The sequence below is a fragment of the Periplaneta americana genome, chromosome 5 (genome assembly GCF_040183065.1).
Source record: "Periplaneta americana isolate PAMFEO1 chromosome 5, P.americana_PAMFEO1_priV1, whole genome shotgun sequence".
In the NCBI taxonomy this organism is placed as follows: Eukaryota; Metazoa; Arthropoda; class Insecta; order Blattodea; family Blattidae; genus Periplaneta; species Periplaneta americana.
This window is the reverse complement of record NC_091121.1, coordinates 17,912,551-17,925,263: the sequence shown is the minus strand read 5'-3', so window position 1 is coordinate 17,925,263 and position 12,713 is coordinate 17,912,551. Positions and strand designations below refer to the sequence as shown.

Genomic DNA, 12,713 nt, shown 5'->3' with positions numbered 1-12,713 from the left:
CTGAAATAATTAATTTATGCGCCTTTCGAAAATGCCGGGACGTAGAAAATGACATCTAATATTTTAGATAGGTTAGGATTATAAGTTGCCACGGAAGATATTTAAAATAAAATTCGTATATAATGTAATAAATATTATATTTGTGTGTTGTAGTGTTTGTTTACCATTACTCAATGAATGACACAAATTCACATTTTCTTCTTATTATTGCATAACGCTACTGACGAACTTATATCTGTGTATGGCGCAACATCGGCAATTGCAACATTGCAATAAAATGTTCTAGGGACCTCGTTAAACGCCGTAACTCTAATGTTTAGATTTTAATAAGGAAAACATAAACCAACAAATCTTAATGTTGTCAACTGACTTTTGTTTTCCAATTAATTGCTTGAAGCAAATTCTTTCATTACTATAGCGAATTTAACCCGTTTTCATCTACGCTACTAGTTGAGACGTAAAAATTAACAGCAAAGAATAGAGGAAATTCAAGATATTGTAAATTATGATACATTAATATATAATATTAAATGTGTATCACTCAAGGCGTTTCAAGATATCCTAAATCACGATGATTTGCTGTACGGTTGCCAACACTGTTTCTCTTCCAGTTCGAGCTACTTCCCTGTGTTCAGTGGCCGACACGTGACGACAGGCGTCAGACGGAATGCATCCGAGGGAGTCCCCGACGCCTCTCACTTCCCTACCGCACCTTCCTAACGGATAAAACTCGTGCATCGCCGAGAGATTGCGTCAGTGTACAAGAGACGCGCGAATATTGTTGAAATTGCAGGAGTGAAGAGATAGACGGTGAGTACGCTGACACTTGACTTGTTTTATCTGCGCTGTGAAGCTCTCAAGGTTCACTGATTGATCAACTTTAACCGGCGTGCAAATGTAAGTTCCACAAAGTGTTTGTCAGCTAGCATTGTCTGTAACTTCAACTGAAGAAACCTAGTGGAGTTTTTGCTCTTCACCACAAAGAAAATGTCCGATTCTCAAATGAGTAAAATCTAATAGATTTTATCCAATACCTCCTAATCAAATAACTCGTTGCTGTTGATATGCAATATATAAAGTTATAACTCCTTTTTTTTTTAGCTAGAAACTAGTTGACATTTCCATGTTTGTTTTATAGTTACCTGTTGCCGATGCGAATTGTAAACTTTTATCCACACGTTGTTATTGGCAACAGTAACATGAATAAATGATAACTTTATAAATGAAATGTTTAAAATTATATTATTATAATAGTAATTTTATCCATGACCATAACGAAAAATTATGTTTTATAAAAGAAAATATGTTGAAAATAAGTCCTCATATAATCACGTATCATGGCATGGATTTTAGAATCGATATGTGTACTAGATAGGTTATGATAAAGGAGGCCATGATTAGTGAAGAATGGTATCTAAGGCGTTGGATAAATAATAAATTATAATTAATTATATAATTTTAATATACATATTTTTTTTATTTTAAACGTGTATTTTCGTCTTTGGAAGTTTCAGGGATTACTTACAAGTGTTCACAGGACTAATGTGATTAAAATAATTTCACATTTTACTTCTGTAAACTTAAGAGGAATATTAAAACGTAATTAATCATCGTGTCTGATTAACTCAGTTGACTAACGCGTGTTCAACGCGTGTTTAACGCGTGTTTAACGCGTGTTGTTATAAAATTCTATAAACGCAACTTCGTAGGTTCAAGTCTCCTCTTCTCCCAAAAGGTAAATTTTTACAAATTAAAAAAAATACATATTAGATATGAATGCAATGCACAAATTACAACGTAGTAGATAGAGAAAAGAGAAGGAGATTGAGTGTATGTATATTTAAGAATGAACTGACCCTCCTCATAATTAGAGAGTCAGTCAAACTTTTACGAAACCATCTATATGGACTCTAATTCAGTGTACTGAAAAAACTAACGCAACATTATCTTTTTCTTTCTCTTATTAGCTTTCATTGCTTCTTTACTTGTAACTTTTTTTATTCTGTAAATTGCCATTGTTTATTTGTTTGTTTGTGTACTTGTTTACTTTTTTCTTACTCTTTTATCTTTCATCATCTATATTGTTTTGTATGCTTTGTCTAATGGCAGCCTCTAATTTGAGTAAGCACAATAAAATAAAAATAAATAAATAAATAATAAAGAAGTAGAGGTAGTGACATCTAGTAACTAATATATTAACTTCTTGAGTAACAGTTGAATGGAAAAGTATACGTGGTACCCGGGGACTAGGAAAATACTAATGAACTGTGAGATAAAGTTCAAACTGTGAGGTAAAGTCTTTATCTCACTAGTGGAATAAAGTAATGTTGAATAAAAGCCTACTTTACAAACGCAAAAGTATTTAGTAAAGGCATGTTTTTCGTTATGGTCATGGATAATATTTATTTATTACGACTCTTTATTAAGAAATGTTGGATAAAATTTTATGTGCAGGACGAGTATAAACAGATTTCATGCAACCGTGAGAATTAATACTTTAGGCTTGCGTTTCGAAAGCTAAAACTATATTCCATTCATGAATAAAATCTTATTTTACATAAATTACTATTATTTACGTACTGCCATAACAAAAACGTAGGGGTTTTCTAAATTGTTTTGCATATAAAAATTACTTAATCGCGCATATACGGTAATGTAACTTTATCACACACTTCATGGCCTGCTCTATCATATCATTGTCACCATAGAAACAGGATATTATTAATGTTAAAAAATCGATCCGTAAGCTACTAGACATGCTGTTCTCTTTGGACATCGTAGGAAATGTTTGTTATGAGAGTAAAATAAATTCTTCAAGAAAATGTGTCTTTGTAATAGTTGAATAATTAACGACACTGTATCAACTACTAAGTTATTTAGTGTCATTGGAATTGATGATAGCGAAAAAGTGTCCAGCCCGAGCGGGAATCGAACCCACGCCCGAGTGCAGCTCTGGATCAGCAGGCTAATGTGTGTGGCGTAGACTTTTTTTGCACTCATACTGAAAATCTTTCCACTCGTTCAAGAAAATTACACTTTTTACACAAGTTACATAAATAGGCTAATTATATCACATTATAAACGTAAACTACAAATGCAGCGTAGAAAAATAGGCCCAAAAATCGCGTTTTATTGGAATGGTGGCAAATTTTATATATATGAAATGTAGAAGTAGTAATAGCAAAAAATTGCTAATTGGGTCGTAACAATTTTCTTCTCAATACAAGATAAACTACATATAAAGTTGTTAGTCCTTTGATGTTTAGTAAGTAAGAAAGGGCAACAATATTTTCGTTTTTATTTGAAATAGTTATGTTCACAAATTATTTTTACCATCTATTTTAGGGTGAATATATTCAGTTTATTTCAACTAAGTTCGCGTATTAATGTTAGTAATTATTTATTGGCTGGACAGAATGATTAAATAGATGAAAAGAATCCACGACCATCCGGCTTGCAACGCAACGTGTGTTAACACTAATCTCCCATGAATTTTCTATTAGAAGTAAAAATATGAAAATAACATAACAATGGTAAACCGCAATATATTTTTGCTCCACAAATGTAGTGACACTGTTCTGAACGTGTTAATGCGATAAGACATTTTTTATATTTTGTATCGTGTATAGATGTGAAGACATTCAATGTTTCTGAGCTACATATCGATCACACCATCAGGGACATCCGCTCTTGGAAACGTATCTAACATATTATGTAGGCCCTTCTTCCCTGCTTTTCATGGCAGGAACTGATATGTAACGAAATTTTGTATGTCTTTACATCTATGACACGGTAGGCTACATATACACAATATTTGATTCATTGATCGATTGATTGATTGATTGATTGATTGATTGATTGATTGATTGATTGATTGATTGATTGATTGATTGATTGATTGATTGATTGGTTGGTTGGTTGGTTGGTTGGTTGGTTGGTTGGTTGGTTGGTTGGTTGATTGATTGATTGATTGATTGATTGATTGATTGATTGATTGCACTCAGACCGTTTAGGCTCATTGTACACTCTGTATGCGATGATGTCCAAGTCCGACGGATGATTTTTGCTAGAGGGATAGATTTATTTCCTTGCATAAATTATATTTCTATTATCATACTGTAGACCCATACTATTGGCTCTTCAACAAACCAATTCAGATAAAAACACAGTAAGTTAATTCCATTGTGCACCAAATACTTGAACAGATAAATTGTTTATTCAATAAATAAATAAAGGAAAAATAATCATTAATATTTACTTACTTACTTACTTACTTACTTACTTACTTACTTACTTACTTACTTACTTACTTACTGGCTTTTAAGGAACCCGGAGGTTCATTGCCGCCCTCACATAAGCCCGCCATTGGTCCCTATCCTGAGCAAGATTAATCCATTCTCTATCATCATATCTCACCTCCCTCAAATCCATTTTAATATTATCTCTAAACCTTATTCCTTTGCTGTAGTCGTGCCAGAGAATCAGTAATACAAATATTACTTTTTCACTCTCAACCACATTCTTCACAATCCTAATAAATAAGTACCATAAACCTTTTGCGTAATTACAGAGATCCTACTAATCCCTTGCCACTTTCTGTGTATGTTTAGCATTCAATGCTAATTAACCACAACAAGGAAAAGTTTGTGGAAATTCATTCTAAATAATTCGTAAATAATTATTTTTAGTCCGATACACCTGTTTTGTAGATAGTTGCAACTGTATGCATTTTGTATAGTAACTGAAAATTGTATTGCGTGTCAATTTTCTTTCAATATGTAAATTAATAATAATAATAATAATAATAATAATAATAATAATACCAACTTTCTAATCTTAGTATTCAAGAATAAATAGCAGTTAACTAGTGGATTTCAGCTGAGTTTCATTTCAAAGAAGTGATTAAAGATTGATTACTAATACCTAATTTTCGATTATCGTAAATTACTGCAGTTTGACCAAATATCATACATCATTGATTGCCAACTGGCGGTCCGAGAATCCATGGCACTATTCAGAAGGTAAAGCTCCACTGATGAAATACAGCCTTTATTTACGGGTTCAAAATTTTCTTATGGTCAGTTAAACATATTTTGCACAGTCACCCTACTTTCCAGATGTTTTGTACCAAAACTAGCCTTCAACAAAATTATGAGAATATATTTTACGCGGAAGATGATATTAAGGCATTGATTAAAAGTTGCGATTATGGACTATCCGAGAGAAAGGTGGTAGCTTGAGTAATCTCCCAACACTGGATATATTTCTGGAATCCACTGATAAAAACTTGCTACTAGGAATTAAACAAATATTAAGGAGTCTGATTTGGCGATCATCTTCAGAGATTATTTTCCTGAAAATTCATGAATAAGGAATCTTCCTGAATGTATGTAGTGACGTACAGCTAACAGTATTATCAGCGGAAGAGGAAGACGTACTTCTTGACGTCACTTGTGATGGCTCATTGAAAACATTTTTGCAGAAAATGTAGGTCTACACTTGACAGATGCTTCCTGTTATTAAGAATTATCTATAGCATCTAGTTCCTTTCGTTCCTCATTATTTTGTGAACAAACATTTTGGACTATTTGTTATAATATGAAAAACAAGCACAGAAATAAACTCGATGTTCATCCAGATTTCATGCTGAGGTCGAAAATATTTAACCAGATGTGGAAAGGACTGTTATGGACCAAAAGCAGCCAGATTTTCCCCATCACCTTTAGATTGAGAATTGTTGGACATGTATTTTATTGACGTGTAATATGAATTTTAAGTTTAATTTTGATGGCATTCCAACGTGTGCTCAAAAACGTGTTAAGTTTCTCGGCTGGTATGTTGATTAATTATTATTGGACTGGAATGAACAAGTAGATTTTCCAGCCAGAATAATTAAGTTGGCATGTTTTGTTATTTTACGTGTAAGGGAGGACATTCATCTTTAAGTATTTTTAAGTACTGAAAAATTGGTGAAATTTAATATTTTTTCTCAGCAATAAATAAAACTATAACCTTGAAATTTTATATGCTGAATACACTACTTTTGCTATTGTATAGAATTTTCAGATTTAGTGAAACTATTACTATTACGGGTTATAAGAAATACAAAATGGCTCCTGTAAAGAAATACAAAATGACTCCCATAACTTTTGTTTATTCACACGGTTTCCCTGATAACTCAAACAGTTTTTAAGATATTGCAGTGGAAATTTGCAGTGGAAATTTGCGTGGAATTGTATTTTATACTTATGAATAAGTCTATATAGAACTATTTTTTAACAATTATAGTTTATTTTTTAAAAATGTATTGCTCTCATAAAATTTTGAAAACTTGACTAAAATAGAAATTAAAATAAAAAATATTTCTAGTGAAGATATTTTAAAATTTCTATGTCATCTTGTTCATATGACATTCAGAAATAAATAGAAAAAAGAATCACTAAGAAATATTGATATTTGTGGAAATTACCAGGGAAACGGCATTTCAATGCACAAAATGCAACTGCCATTTTGTATTGATAATTATCCATAACGGTAATAGTTATGCTAAATCTGAAAATGGTATACAATTGCAGAAATGGCGTATATTGAGCCTATGAAATTTCAAGATTAGGCTACAGATTTTTTCATTGTTGAGAAAGAAAATATTGAATTTCACCAATTTTCTAGTACTTGAAAGTAAATAATTGATTAAATGGCGATCTTACTCGTGTTAATTATGCACGAGTAAGATCGCCATTTAATATTCAGGTATTAAAAGTAATGTACGAAAGATTCAATATGGATTATCACTTGAAAGTACTTAATGTTGTATGTCCCCTGTTAAGAAAATTTTTGGATAAAAAGGATTTGATTTCAATTACTATTCCTTGGTCTATTCGTACTTCAGTTATGGAATATTTTTGTGGGGTAGCCTAACTCTGTTGACATAAATAGAATTTTTAACTATATCTCAGAAAGATGAACTATTATTAGAGTAATTTGTAAACTTAATAATAAGGATTCGTGTGAAGTTAGTTTTAGAAATCCTAAAATTCTTACTGTTTCTTGTTTATAGGTAGAATATTAAACATGATATATATGCAATATATACTGGCATTAGATTTTGTAACAGTTTTCCCAATAACCACAGGGATTTACCACTAAATACATTTAAAACTGCAATTAAAAATGTTTTAGTTGATAAATGCTTTTATTCCATACCGGAATTTTTAAGATAATGCATTTTAAAAGCACGTTACCCTTTTATACACAATGTCTACAGCAAAGATAATTGCTCACGTGACAAATAATATAAATACGAGTCAGTAAAATTCAGTCTGTTAACTTTTTCTGACTAAATAATTTTCATTTTCATTTTAAAGCCTGTTTTTCCATATTCACAGTTACCCTACACTTTCTCCAAAAATTATTCCGCATATGTCATTTATTCATCCATTCATCTATTTATTTATTTATTTATATATTTATTTATTCATTTATTTATTTATTTATTTATTTATTTATTTATTTATTTATTTATTTATTTATTTATTTATTTATTTATTTATTTGTACAAATTAAATTTATAAAACAAAAATGTTTATAATATATAACTATTAAAAAATAGTGCGGTGGGTCCTTAGCATTGTTTTTGAAAAACAAGACGTCAACGATCTTTATTTAACTGGAAATCACTGGCATACATCATTTTAATCTGTGGTGCTGTTATCCAGTTTTAATCTGGTGTCTTGCTATCTGAATTGTCTAGAGAATAGGTTACTTTAGTATTCTTTACTGTTATAGTGGCTATCAATTGTCCGATAATGCAATATTAACGACACACTTTCAAAACAAGTTACGTTAAAATTAAGTAAAGAATATAATATACTAGATATCGAATTACGCAATATATGTGGTTTGTATAGACCTACAACTTTGCCATTAATCTCGGCCGTGAGTTGAAATCCCGCTTGGTTTGATTGTACCTGGCCAGGTTTTATCGCAGATGTCCTCAACAGTAAGGTGAATGGCAGCTAATCCGTATCTCCATATACCATCTCGCTATCACCAATTTTACAGACTTTAAATAACCTTGTAATCCATTAGCGTCTTTAAATAGTCGATTAAAAACATTTGAGATGGTCAAAAATTTCAGATAATACTTCTTGTCATGTAAGTTATTTATATTTTATTATTTCTTTATCAGGCATTGTAAATTGTGTGTCTGTGCTATGAAATTAAATTGATCGATATCTTCTCGTGAAGCTTGTACCGCTCACCCAGTGCACAAGTGTTCGGTGCAATGGGATATAATCATCAGTCAAAAGAAAATTTTCATTATTAGCCAACATGGCGATGAACAAGGACGACATGAATTTAGTTATGTTCCTGAACACACACTTACATATACATCAGATCGGCCATTCCCATGTTATGAAATAGCAACATAAAATGAGAAGAACCACCAGAGCCTCCACCGTCGAAAAGACATTTTTTGGTAACGACCGTTAGATGGAAGTACAGTTGTTTCATTGCAATTCTATAAGGGTTATAACGTGACTTCTTTTGCAGTTGCTAGATGGGAGCACAGTAAAATTGATAAAAGTGGTTGCCTTGAAAGTCCGTTAGACTGATCATTCTATTATATATGTGATCAAGGGTTATGTCTTCAACCCTCTGTCTTCTTTTACTCGAAGAAGAAGATGAGAAGGCTGTGAATAAACCCGAGTTTTGGTATCGTCAAGTTAATGAAGACAGTACGATCTGTAGCTTTATAAAACAATTGAAGGGTTCAGAGCCATAATGGGCCAAGCGCCATTTATTAAAAACGGAGAAAGCAAGGGTTAAAGCTAAGTGAATACCATAGTTTAATGAAGATTGACATATCATTTAGTTTGAATGTGTATACTTTATATTACTTGCTTGAATTATGATAATAACTTCATTTTAACCCTTGTTTTCTACGGTTTCAGTAAATGGCGCTTGGCCCACTATGGTTCTGAACCCTTCAATTGTGGCATGATGACATGAAGCTTCTTAAATATATCAGAATGAAAAGAATCCCTTCCGAATATCTACTACTCCTTGATAGAAAACAAGATGAAGAAGCAGGTTACTAACTGTAAGAAAATATTTTAATTAAAATACACGACAATTTCTGTAATAATACACCGAATGAGTAACCGTTGTGACTGCAGGACTCTAGGCTAAACGTAGTGGGTACGGTATCAGGCTAAATTAATTTTCTCATACTCAGATTGTTTTGTTATGCAAACATTTCTCTCTAATACTGTATTTTACTTCCACATTCAGAAACTTTCTCAATGTACGAGAAACAAAGATCTTGTTTTAAAACTTTTGGACTGTGAATAAGCTTCCACTAAAAATATTGGAAACTTCTTTGTTTTTTTTTTTTTTTTTTTTTTTTTTTTTTTTTTTGTCGAACAAATGTTTTATTCGAATTATTTTTGTTTCGACCAGAAAGTGGTCTACATCTTTCTCTATAGATGTATTCATTCGGCATTTTCTATTGTGTTCAAATTCACTGCCGTCTTTCTACCAAAATCGAACACTATGTCAGTTGTGAAGATCGTTTGTATGATCAATCAGAACACTATTACTGCATTGCAATAAAATTGTGTTTCTGTATTCTCTATTTCCAGTACGTGTGCTATAATTCATGAATAAATCGCGAAACTGACGGATCGCTTGTTACGATTGTTTTGATTGTATATATTTAATCACAATGACATCAACCGAAGAATATCGGTGATCACAGGGGTCCTGAATTACGGAACACTATTTACTAGCTAAGTAGGCTAATATAACAGTCGCCAATCAGCTGTTGAAGTCATGGTCAAGGTCATTGCACTATCAGCATGCCAGTGTGGCGAGTTGGAAATAGCCTGCGCAGACACTTCTTCGCGCATCGCGTGGCAGTGGGGATCAATCTAGCCGTGACGAGTGATCGCACAGAAAAGACGCACGGGGCGCACCACGTAGCCTGCTGCTGTACTTAATGATGGGAACAGCAACCCGAATACAAACCAAGACCAAGTATCCTGATTGGTGAGTGATGCTATATTGCTGCCTGCATATCCAATACATTTATAGAAACTACAATAAGTACAGCTTTCTTTCTAAGAATATAACTGTGAAAATAAATATGATAGAAAATATCGAAAGCAATCGAAGCTTGATGGGAAGACACTGACATAGAGTATTTAATTGAAGAATATAAAACAGACTACTAAAACAGCATAAAACACTGAGAATGATACAATGTAGTGTCGAAAAAGGAACATCAGTGGCTCACAAGTGAGACGGAGAGTTTATCGTTGAAATATAAAAAGAAATACGTTAGTCAGCGAGGTCAGGCCAGGTCGGCGAAAGAAATATTTTGGATTTGTTTCATTTATTGAATGAATGAATGGATTAGTTAATTAATTAATTAATTCAATGCGAATGAATGATTGAATTGGATGGATGGATGGATGGATGGATGGATGGATGGATGGCTGGATGGGTGGATAGGTGGGATTGATGGAATGAATGGATGGTATAGATGGATGGATGGATGACTGGAGTGAGTGAGTGAGTGAGTGAGTGAGTGATGGATGGATGGATGGGTGGATGGATGGATGGATGGATGGATAGGTGGGATTGATGGAATGAATGGATGGTATAGATGGATGGATGGATGACTGGAGTGAGTGAGTGATGGATGGATGGATGGATGGATAGGTGGGATTGATGGAATGAATGGATGGTATAGATGGGTGGATGGATGACTGGAGTGAGTGAGTGAGTGAGTGAGTGAGTGAGTGAGTGAGTGAGTGGATGGATGGATGGAATTGATTGAATGAAATGGATGAGTGGGTGGGTGCGTGTGTGGGTGGAATTGATGGAATGAATGGATGGAATAGATGGGTGGATGGATAACTGGAGTGAGTGGATGGATGGAATTGATTGAATGAAATGAATGAGTGGGTGGGTGGAATTGATGGAATGAATGGATGGAATAGATGGGTGGATGGATAACTGGAGTGAGTGGATGGATGGAATTGATTGAATGAAATGAATGAGTGGGTGGGTGGAATTGATGGAATGAATGCATGGAATAGATGGGTGGATGGATGACTGGAGTGAGTGGATGGATGGAATTGATTGAATGAAATGAATGAGTGGGTGGGTGGAATTGATGGAATGAATGGATGAAATAGATGGGTGGATGGATGACTGGAGTGAGTGGATGGATGGATGGATAGATGGATGGATGGATGGATGGATGGATGGATGGATGGATGGATGGATGGATGGCTGGATGGATGGGTGGGTGAAATTGATTGAATGAATAGATGGAATAGATGGGTGGATGGATGACTGGAGTGAATGGATGGATGGATGGATGGATGTGTGGGTGAGTGGATGGATGGATGGATGGATGGAATTGATTGAATGAAATGGATGGGTGGGTGGAATTGATTGAATGGAATGGATAGGTGGGTGGGTGAGTGGGGGGATGGAATTTATGGAATGAATGGATGAGTGGGTGGATGGCTGGATATATTATAGAAGGGTGAGTGGGTTTATGGATATGGAGACATAAACTGTACATCTTCTGCACAACGTAAAAGTCTGTAAACTCGCTTGTCACCTTATCAGATGGGATTCCTTGAAAAAAGGCTTATCGTAATGCAGTTTGGCTGTTATCAAGTTTGCTCTATTTTTATAATGGAATATCAGGAATTCCACTAATTGTCGACTTTGACTTCTTGATTTGTACAAACATCCAGTGATGTACTGTAACGCAGACCATTCCAAGTGGGCAACCACCGGGATGCCCCGTGGCTGCCCTGGGTTTTATTTACATGAGCCGTGTCGAACCTCGGGGAGAGACAGCGAGTGAGAGGGAAAGAAACGGAATGCCGATCGCCGAGAGGGAGGCCAGGCCGCCTGGAATATTGTACTATCTATCTTTCAAAATTGTGTGACACAAGCCTTATCAGTTCTCTTTGGAATTTGACGGGAGCCTGCTCAGCATTTACAGAAGAGAGCGTCATAAAAAATGTTCACCAAGTTTCTGCACGCGGCGAGAGATTATTTAGTGGAGAGAGACTAATTTACTTGAATTACATCACCAGGGAGGACACAAATATCTCAAGTTGAAATCATGTACTTCTTTACGAACATTCAAACTGTGAAAGGCTGGCTACTTTTGGCGATATTTAGGGCAACAATATAGCTTGCACGGACAACTCTTTCGGAACTTGGCTCAATGTGCTGCGAAAGAAAGGAAACAATGAATTTTTAATGACTTGTCACTATAAAAAAATATATAGTTAAACGGGTAGAAAATCCTTTAACAGTTTAACAAACGTTTTTTATAATAATTCTCATACATTGTTGACAATTGTTGAAAATAAACTTACTATAAATATTAATTGAGTACTTGATTAGTTGAAATGATATTTACTGTCGGTGACTCAGGAGAAGACGAGAGCGGACTGAGGAGGAAGGGATGTGAACAGATAACGTACGACAACACGTCCAATATTTGTACTGCAGTAAGCGGAAACATTAGGTCTCCTTCTGTTCAACTTAGCTTTAATTTCCATACGCATTGTTACTCATGTTTCCTGCACGAGTAATAACCTGGCTACTGGGATGCTTATCTGAGCGATGTTTATAATAATCAGCAGCGATAGTCAAGAAGGTCACATTCTTTCCGC

General features: G+C 34.2%; 2 protein-coding genes across 8 annotated transcripts in view; one reads left to right on the top strand and one right to left on the bottom strand.

The window, feature by feature from the left end:
- Positions 1-12,713, bottom strand: part of LOC138699500 (ionotropic receptor 75a-like) — a 112,102-nt gene that overhangs the window by 79,692 nt on the left and 19,697 nt on the right. The gene's annotated exons all lie outside the window — the stretch shown is intronic.
- Positions 669-12,713, top strand: part of LOC138699501 (cyclic GMP-AMP synthase-like receptor) — a 74,794-nt gene continuing 62,749 nt past the window's right edge. For 2 of the 4 annotated variants that reach the window (XM_069825440.1, XM_069825443.1), the window contains exon 1: positions 9,892-10,050. The gene's annotated coding sequence lies outside the window, so the exon portion shown is untranslated. Of the gene's footprint in view, positions 898-9,891; positions 10,051-12,713 lie in introns of those variants that run through there. The other 2 variants (XM_069825441.1, XM_069825442.1) reach the window with 2 other exon arrangements.